Here is a 7,564-nt window from a genome sequence, read left to right on the forward strand (position 1 = left end):
CACCTGTGGGGGCAGGGGGAAAAGTGAGCTGGGATGGGACACTTGCCGTCTCCTCTGAGGAGGTGGAATGCAATTACACCCAGGGGGGTGGGGACTGCGGGCAAGGCTCGGGTACGGATTGGTCAAAAGTTAGAGAGGCGGTAGAAGAAAAAACAGCAGAGAGAAAGGGAAGCGATGTAACTTACAGGCGCTCGGATGATAACGTCCGGCCAGCACTGTCCACCCTGATCGCGCCTGAAGGAGTAGGTGGCGTGTGGCCAGCGCTGTCTGCTCAGGTTGCACCCGTAGGAGAAAGACAAAATGACGAGAGTCTCCGGACCCACTCCTTACCACAGCATTCAGACCCACTGATTCGACCCACATATCCTTTTACAAGATTGAGTGCGTATGCAACCAATCAGAAGCCTCTACAACAGTCAGTGCATGATCAAAGGGAGATGGGTCTGAGGGGAGGGGTGCGGAGCCCGCAGCTTCCAGCTGTGACTGAACAGGATAGCGAAAGGAGAGAGGTGAATTTGCATTTAGAAGTTAAGAGAGATGCACTAGCAGATTGTGGGAAGTTTAGATCTAGCCTGATAGAGGAAGGAAAAGTACTGGAGATCTTCCTGGTAGTAGGGAACGGTAACAGAATCCCAGAAGGGGTACCCCTCGATCTGAAAGACATCACACACCTGATAGATTGTGCAGAGAAACAGGGATTGAAATCACTCCTTGCTCTAAATGCATTAGAAGTCCTGACAGCACCAGGTCTTCTCTTTCCTCATGATGTAACGAATCTGATGTGCATGGTTTTTAAGCCAGTGCAGTATACATTGTGGGCATCAGAATGGGTTCCCTTCAGGGACAGGTGGCCAGATTGAGGCCTGGAGAACAAGCAATTCCACACAGCTGGCTTGTGAGAGCAATGCTTTCAAGGCTTGAGACATCTGTCTTGATATTGAATAAAATGTTTGTCATTTGGAGGTACATTCCAACAGGTACCTGAGGCAAAGTTGGCATATATTGGGAAAATAACCTGGTTATGTTTGTATAAGGATCCTTTGTAATTTCATACTCATAGATAGTGCCACTAGAGCTATCAGCAATCACTCTAATCAGTAATCTCTAATCTCTCTGTCTCTGATTTTACCAGTACTGTAGGATGTGGCTTTAATTGTTTAGCGTCGGTAACATCACATCAATTATTGCAGGCACAGCATGCTTCACTGTCAGAACTGCGCATGATCTTCATGCATCTCTTCATATAGGTGCCAAGGCTTTGGCACGGTCCTGTTCTATTCCCTTGCTGACAGTTCGTAATGTAGTTCAGGCATGTCCATATTGCAATTCTGCCCCAACTATTGGTGCAGGTGTTAACCCCCGTGGCTTAAAGCCACTGCAGATCTGGCAGATGGATTTTACATGGGAACGCCGTATGGCCCCTCATCCATGGTTCGCCGTTACTGTAGATACAGCTTCTTCTATGATATCAGTCACTCAACATGCAAAGTGCAATTCAACCGCAGCACAGAGTCATTGGGCCACTGCAATAGCCGCTATGGGGTTGCCCAGTCAGATAAAAACAGATAATGGGTCTTGCTTCATCTCAAAATCGACCCAGGAATGGTAATAGCTTGGGGGATATCTCATTCCAGAGGAATCCCTGGCAACTCTCAGGGACAAGCAATTGTAGAACTTGCCAATCGCCACCTCAAGGAAAAGTTACGCGTCCTAGGGGAGGGGCTGGGTCGGGCCGGGGGCGGCGATGGCGCCGCGGCTGCAGTTGGAGAAGGCGGCCTGGCGCTGGACCGAGACGGTGCCGCCCGAGACGGTGACGCAGAAGCACATCGAAGCGGCCTACCGCGTCAGACTGGAGCCCTGCCAGCGCGGCGCCTGCCGGAGGAACTGCCGGGGGAACCCCAACTGCCTGGTGGGCATCAGGGAGCACGTCTGGCTGGGCGAGATTGACGAGAACAGCTTCCACAACATCGATGATCCCAACTGCGAGCGCCGCAAGAAGAATGCATTTGTGGGCTTAACGAACCTCGGCACCACGTGCTACGTGAACACTTTCTTGCAGATGTGGTTTCTTAATCTGGAGCTCCGGCAAGCCCTCTACTTGTGTTCCAGCAATGAGCACACAGTCAGAGAGAGCATCCCCAAAGACAAAGACTATGAGCCTCAGACCATTTGTGAGCATCTTCAGTACTTGTTTGCCTTGCTGCAGAACAGCAGAAGGCGATACATCGATCCCTCTGGGTTTGTCAAAGCCCTGGGCTTGGATACAGGCCAGCAGCAGGATGCCCAGGAATTTTCCAAGCTGATTATGTCACTGCTGGAAGATACTTTATCCAAACAAAAAAATCCAGACGTTCAAAACATTGTTCAGAAACAGTTTTGTGGGGAGTACGTCTATGTCACGGTCTGCAACCAGTGTGGCAGGGAATCCAAACTCGTGTCTAAGTTTTATGAGCTGGAGTTAAACATCCAAGGGCACAAGCAACTGACAGACTGCATAACAGAGTTTCTCAAGGAAGAAAAATTAGAAGGGGACAATTGTTATTTTTGCGAAACTTGTCAGAGTAAGCAGAATGCCACAAGGAAGATCAGGCTGCTAAGTCTTCCATGCACACTCAACCTGCAGCTGATGCGTTTCGTGTTTGACAGACAAACTGGCCATAAGAAAAAGCTGAACACCTACATTGGCTTCTCTGAGCTGCTCGACACGAAGCCTTTTATGGAACAAAAAAATGGTGTTTATGTATATGAACTGAGTGCTGTTCTCATACACCGAGGTGTGAGTGCATACTCAGGGCACTACATCGCCCACGTGACAGACCCGAGGAAACGGCCAGAAGTTATACCAGAAGAGGTTTAGGTTGGATATTAGGAGTTTCTCCTAATGGGCTCTACTCACAGAGGATTATTAAGTTAATAGGTTGTAATTAGGTTGATAGGTTATAGGGTTATTAGGGTAGGATTATTCTGCGAATCGGGATGTAACGGGGCAAGGCTTAACTGAGAGGACAATAGCATGTATAGGCGCAATGCGGGGATTTCGGGGTGTACGCGGTTAGGGTCCTCTCGAGTTGTAGTAGACTTTCTTGAGCTTGGAGAGGGGGAGATGTTGTCAGCAACTGCAAGACCCCCCCATGGGATGTGACGCGATAGGCCCTCTCCCTGCTCTATGATTGATGTGTGGCACGTGCCCTTAGGGGCGTAGACAAAACACATAGGTTATATAAGCTAGAGTTCACGTGTAATAAACGCCATTTTGCTGTTCATCATATTGGTGTGTGCGTGCAGTCATTTGGTCCTGGCCTGGTTTTAGGTCAGTACCGTAGGAGGCAATGCAACAACGGCACTGCTCAATCTCCTCTCCACCCCACTTTCTGGGTGGGCTGATGTCGTTTCCCCCCCCCCTCCCTCTCCCATTCATATAGTGTATCACACTGAGAAGAGTGAAGCTTTGGGAACCAGGGTGACCTTGCACACATTGGTGAGGATGCACAGGAGGAAGGAAGCTGTGCAGGGCAGAGAAATTGCCATCAAACTGATTGTACACAGCACTATCATCATCATCAAATACTTTTAATAAGTGCTAAGCACTTTCAGTCCCTTTTCTAGCCCTCCCAGGTGCAATGCAATGTATGAATCCCAGCTGGTTCATGGATTTTTTTTTTTAAATCATCCAATTTGATTGCAGCCCTAAAGCTTCTACAAATTTGCCTGGAGCTTTAGGTTTTGACTGTGCAGTTCAGCCTGCAGTTTAAACCGGGACATTTAGCTATTGCTACTGTTTAGAATCATAGAATCATAGGATCACCAAGGTTGGAAAAGACCTTCAAGATCATCCAGTCCAACCGTTCACCTATTCCCAGTAGCTCCCACTAAACCATGTCCCTCAACACAACATCCAGCCTTTCCTTGAACACCCCCAGGCTCGGTGACTCCACCACCTCCCTGGGCAGTCCATTCCAGTGCCTGACCACCCTTTCTGAAAAGTAATACTTCCTAATGTCCAGCCTGAATCTCCCCTGCCGTAGCTTGAAGCCATTCCCTCTGGTCCTATCACTAATGACATGAGAGAAGAGGCCGACCCCCAGCTCACTACAACCTCCCTTCAGGAAGTTATAGAGAGCAATGAGGTCTCCCCTGAGCCTCCTCTTCTCCAGGCTGAACATTCCCAGCTCCTTCAGCCTCTCCTCATATGGCCTGTGTTCCAGACCCCTCACCAGCTTTGTTGCCCTCCTCTGAACACGTTCCAGGGCCTCAATATCTTTCTTGCAGTGAGGGGTCCAAAACTGGACACAGTACTCGAGGTGCGGCCTCACTAGTGCTGAATATAGGGGAACAATCACCTCTCTGCTCCTGTTTGCAACGCTGTTTCTGATGCAAGCCAGGATGCCCTTGGCCTTCTTTGCCACCTGGGCACACTGTCGGCTCATGTTCAGCCGAGCATCAATCAATACCCCCAGGTCCATTTCCTCTACACAGTCCTCCAGCCACACCGCCCCAAGCCTGTAGCGTCACCTGGGGTTGTTGTAGCCAAAGTGCAGGACCCGGCATTTGGCCTTGTTGAAACTCATCCCATTGGCTTCAGCCCAGCTCTCCAGCCTGTCCAGATCCCTCCGTAGGGCCTCACTACCCCCAGGCAGATCCACACTTCCAGCCAATTTGGTGTCATCTGCAAATTTACTGAGGGTGCACTCGATGCCCTCATCCAGGTCATCAATCAAGATATTGAAGAGGACAGGCCCCAGCACCGACCCCTGGGGAACACCACTCACGACCGGTCGCCAGCTGGATTTGACTCCATTCACCACCACTCTCTGAGCCCGGCCCTCCAGCCAGCTCCTCACCCAGCCAAGAGTGTACCCATCCAAGCCTCGGGCTGCCAGCTTCTGCAGGAGAATGCTGTGGGAGACAGTGTCAAAGGCTTTGCTGAAGTCTAGGTAGACCACATCAACAGCCTTTCCCTCATCCACCAGTTGGGTCACTAGATCATAGAAGGAGATCAGGTTGGTCAAGCAGGACCTGCCCTTCGTGAACCCGTGCTGGCTAGGCCTGATCCCCCGCTCATCCTGCACATGCCGCATGATCTCCCTCAAGACAATCTGCTCCATCACCTTCCCTGGCACCGAGGTCAGGCTGACAGGCCTGTAGTTCCCCGGATCCTCCTTACGACCTTTCTTGAAAATGGGAGTCACGTTGGCAAGCCTCCAGTCTTCTGGGACCTCACCAGTCAACAAGGAGCGCTGACAGATGATGGAAAGCGGCTCGGCTATCACCTCCGCCAGTTCCCTCAGCACTCTCGGGTGGATCTCATCTGGCCCCATCGACTTGTGACAGTCCAGTTGGAGCAGTAGGTCTCTGACTGTTTCTTTCAGAATCACAGGAGGGTTAGTGTGCTCCCCAGCCGAGATTACCAGGTCAGAGAGAGGAGTGTCCTGAGGATAACTGGTCTGACTTTTAAAGACAGACGTAAAGAAGGCATTCAGGACCTCCGCCTTTCCCTTATCCTCAGTGGTCACATTCCCAGCCTCATCCAGCAAAGAGTGGATATTCTCCTTTGTCCTCCTCTTACTGTTAATGTATTTATAAAAGAGTTTCTTATTCCTTTTCACCCCAGCGGCTAAGTTAAATTCAAGCTGGGCTTTTGCCTTTCTGATTTCACCTCTACACATCCTAACAACTTCCTTGTATTCATGCTGAGTGGCCTGTCCCTCTTTCCACAGGCGGTAGATTCTCTTTTTCTCCCGGAGCCTCAAGAATAGCTCCCTATTCATCCACGCCGGTCTTCTTCCCCGCCGGCTCATTTTGCAGCTCAGGGGGACTGCCTGCTCCTGCGCCCTTAAGACTTCCTTCTTGAAGAGCAACCAGCTCTCTTGGACCCCTTTACTCGCTAAGACTGAATGCCAGGGGACTCCCCCTATTAGTCCCCTGAACAATTCAAAGTCCGCCCTCCTGAAGTCCAAGGTAGCAATTTTACTATTCCCCCTCCAGGCTCCACCATGAATCACGAAGTCTATCATTTCATGGTCACTCTGTCCAAGACAGCCTCCAACCTCCACATCCCCCACCAAACCTTCCCTGTTTGTGAACAGCAGGTCTAGTGGGGCAGTTCCTCTTGTGGGCTCTCCGACCAGCTGTATCAGGAAGTTGTCCTCTACGCATTCCAGAAACCTCCTAGACTGCTTCCTCTGTGCTGTGCTGTACTCCCAGCATCTGTCAGGGAAGTTAAAGTCCCCCATGAGGACAAGGGCAGGCGACTGTGCAGCTCGTGCCAGCTGCTTATAGAATACCTCGTCTGTCTCTTCATCCTGATTTGGAGGTCTATAACAGACGCCCACCAGGGTGCCTGTCTTGTCAGCCCTTCCTCTGATCTTTACCCATAGGGATTCAACGTTATCGTCCCCACTCATAATCTCAGTAGCATAGAAGCATTCCCTGACGTAGAGAGCCACACCGCCACCCCGCCTTCCTTGCCTATCTTTCCTGAAGAGTTTGTAGCCATCCATTGCAGCGCTCCAATCGTGGGAGCAATCCCACCACGTTTCCGTTATGGCAACTAGGTCATAGCTTGCCTGCTGCACAATGGCTTCCAACTCTTCTTGTTTGTTGCCCATGCTGCGTGCATTAGTGTAGACGCACCTCAGCTGAGCCCCTCGCCTCTCACCTAATCCCAATACCACTTCCCCAGGCTGCTCTCTAGCAGGCCTGGCTTTATCCCCTTCCCCCTTCCTATCTAGTTTAAAGCTCTCTCTACAAGTCCCGCCAGCTCCTGGGCAAGTATCCGTCTCCCTTTTGGAGACAGGCAATTCCCACCAGCAGACCCCAGGCCAGGTGCCGAGTAGACTGCCCCATGATCAAAGAATCCAAAATTTTTGCGCTTGCACCAGCCTCTCAGCCACGCATTTATAAGATGGCTTTTCCTGGTCATCTTGGCACTCGTCCTTGCCACCAAGGGAATACTGGCAAACACTACTTGTATGCCCACTCCATCAACTAACTTCCCCCGTCTCCTAAAATCATTTTTTATATTCCTCATGCTTCTAACAGGGATCTCATCACTGCCGGCCTGAACTATCATCAGAGGGTAATAATCAGAGGGGCGGATAAGGCTGGGCAGTTTTCTAGAAATATCCCTGACCCGGGCCGCAGGAAGGCAGCACACCTCCCTACGGGTAGGGTCAGGCCGACATATTGGTCCCTCTGTTCCTCTCAGAAGAGAGTCACCTACAACTACCACTCTCCTTTCTTTCTTGGAGGAGGCAGTCTTTAAACGCAGAGCTGATCGTCTCACCTTAGGCAAGCTTGGGGGCAGTGCTCCCACGTTATCATCAGTCACCACTCCCTCTGGTTTCAGGGCTTCATACCTCTTACATAGAGGCACCAGGGGAACCAAGGTAGGTCAGGAAATTGGGGGTTGCCTGCGACGCCGGGATGAGACCAGCTGCCATTCCTCAACTTCTCTCAAGCTGTCTCTCCCTGCTTGACTACAATGAGAGAGAGGGTCCATTGTTCCCTCAGTCTGGGTAGTGCAATCTCTGCGCCTTTCTCGCAAAGAGTCACTCCACCAGTC

General features: G+C 50.9%; 1 pseudogene across 1 annotated transcript; it reads left to right on the forward strand.

Annotated features, from left to right (window-relative positions):
- Positions 1-1,744: 1,744 nt before the first annotated feature.
- Positions 1,745-2,857, forward strand: LOC306954429 (ubiquitin carboxyl-terminal hydrolase 48 pseudogene; annotated as a pseudogene). The gene has a single exon. The product of its transcript is annotated as a ubiquitin carboxyl-terminal hydrolase 48 pseudogene (transcript).
- The last annotated feature ends 4,707 nt before the right edge of the window (positions 2,858-7,564 follow it).

Source organism: Tetrao urogallus, assembly GCF_951394365.1.
Source record: "Tetrao urogallus genome assembly, chromosome: 21".
NCBI classification, from domain to species: domain Eukaryota; kingdom Metazoa; phylum Chordata; class Aves; order Galliformes; family Phasianidae; genus Tetrao; species Tetrao urogallus.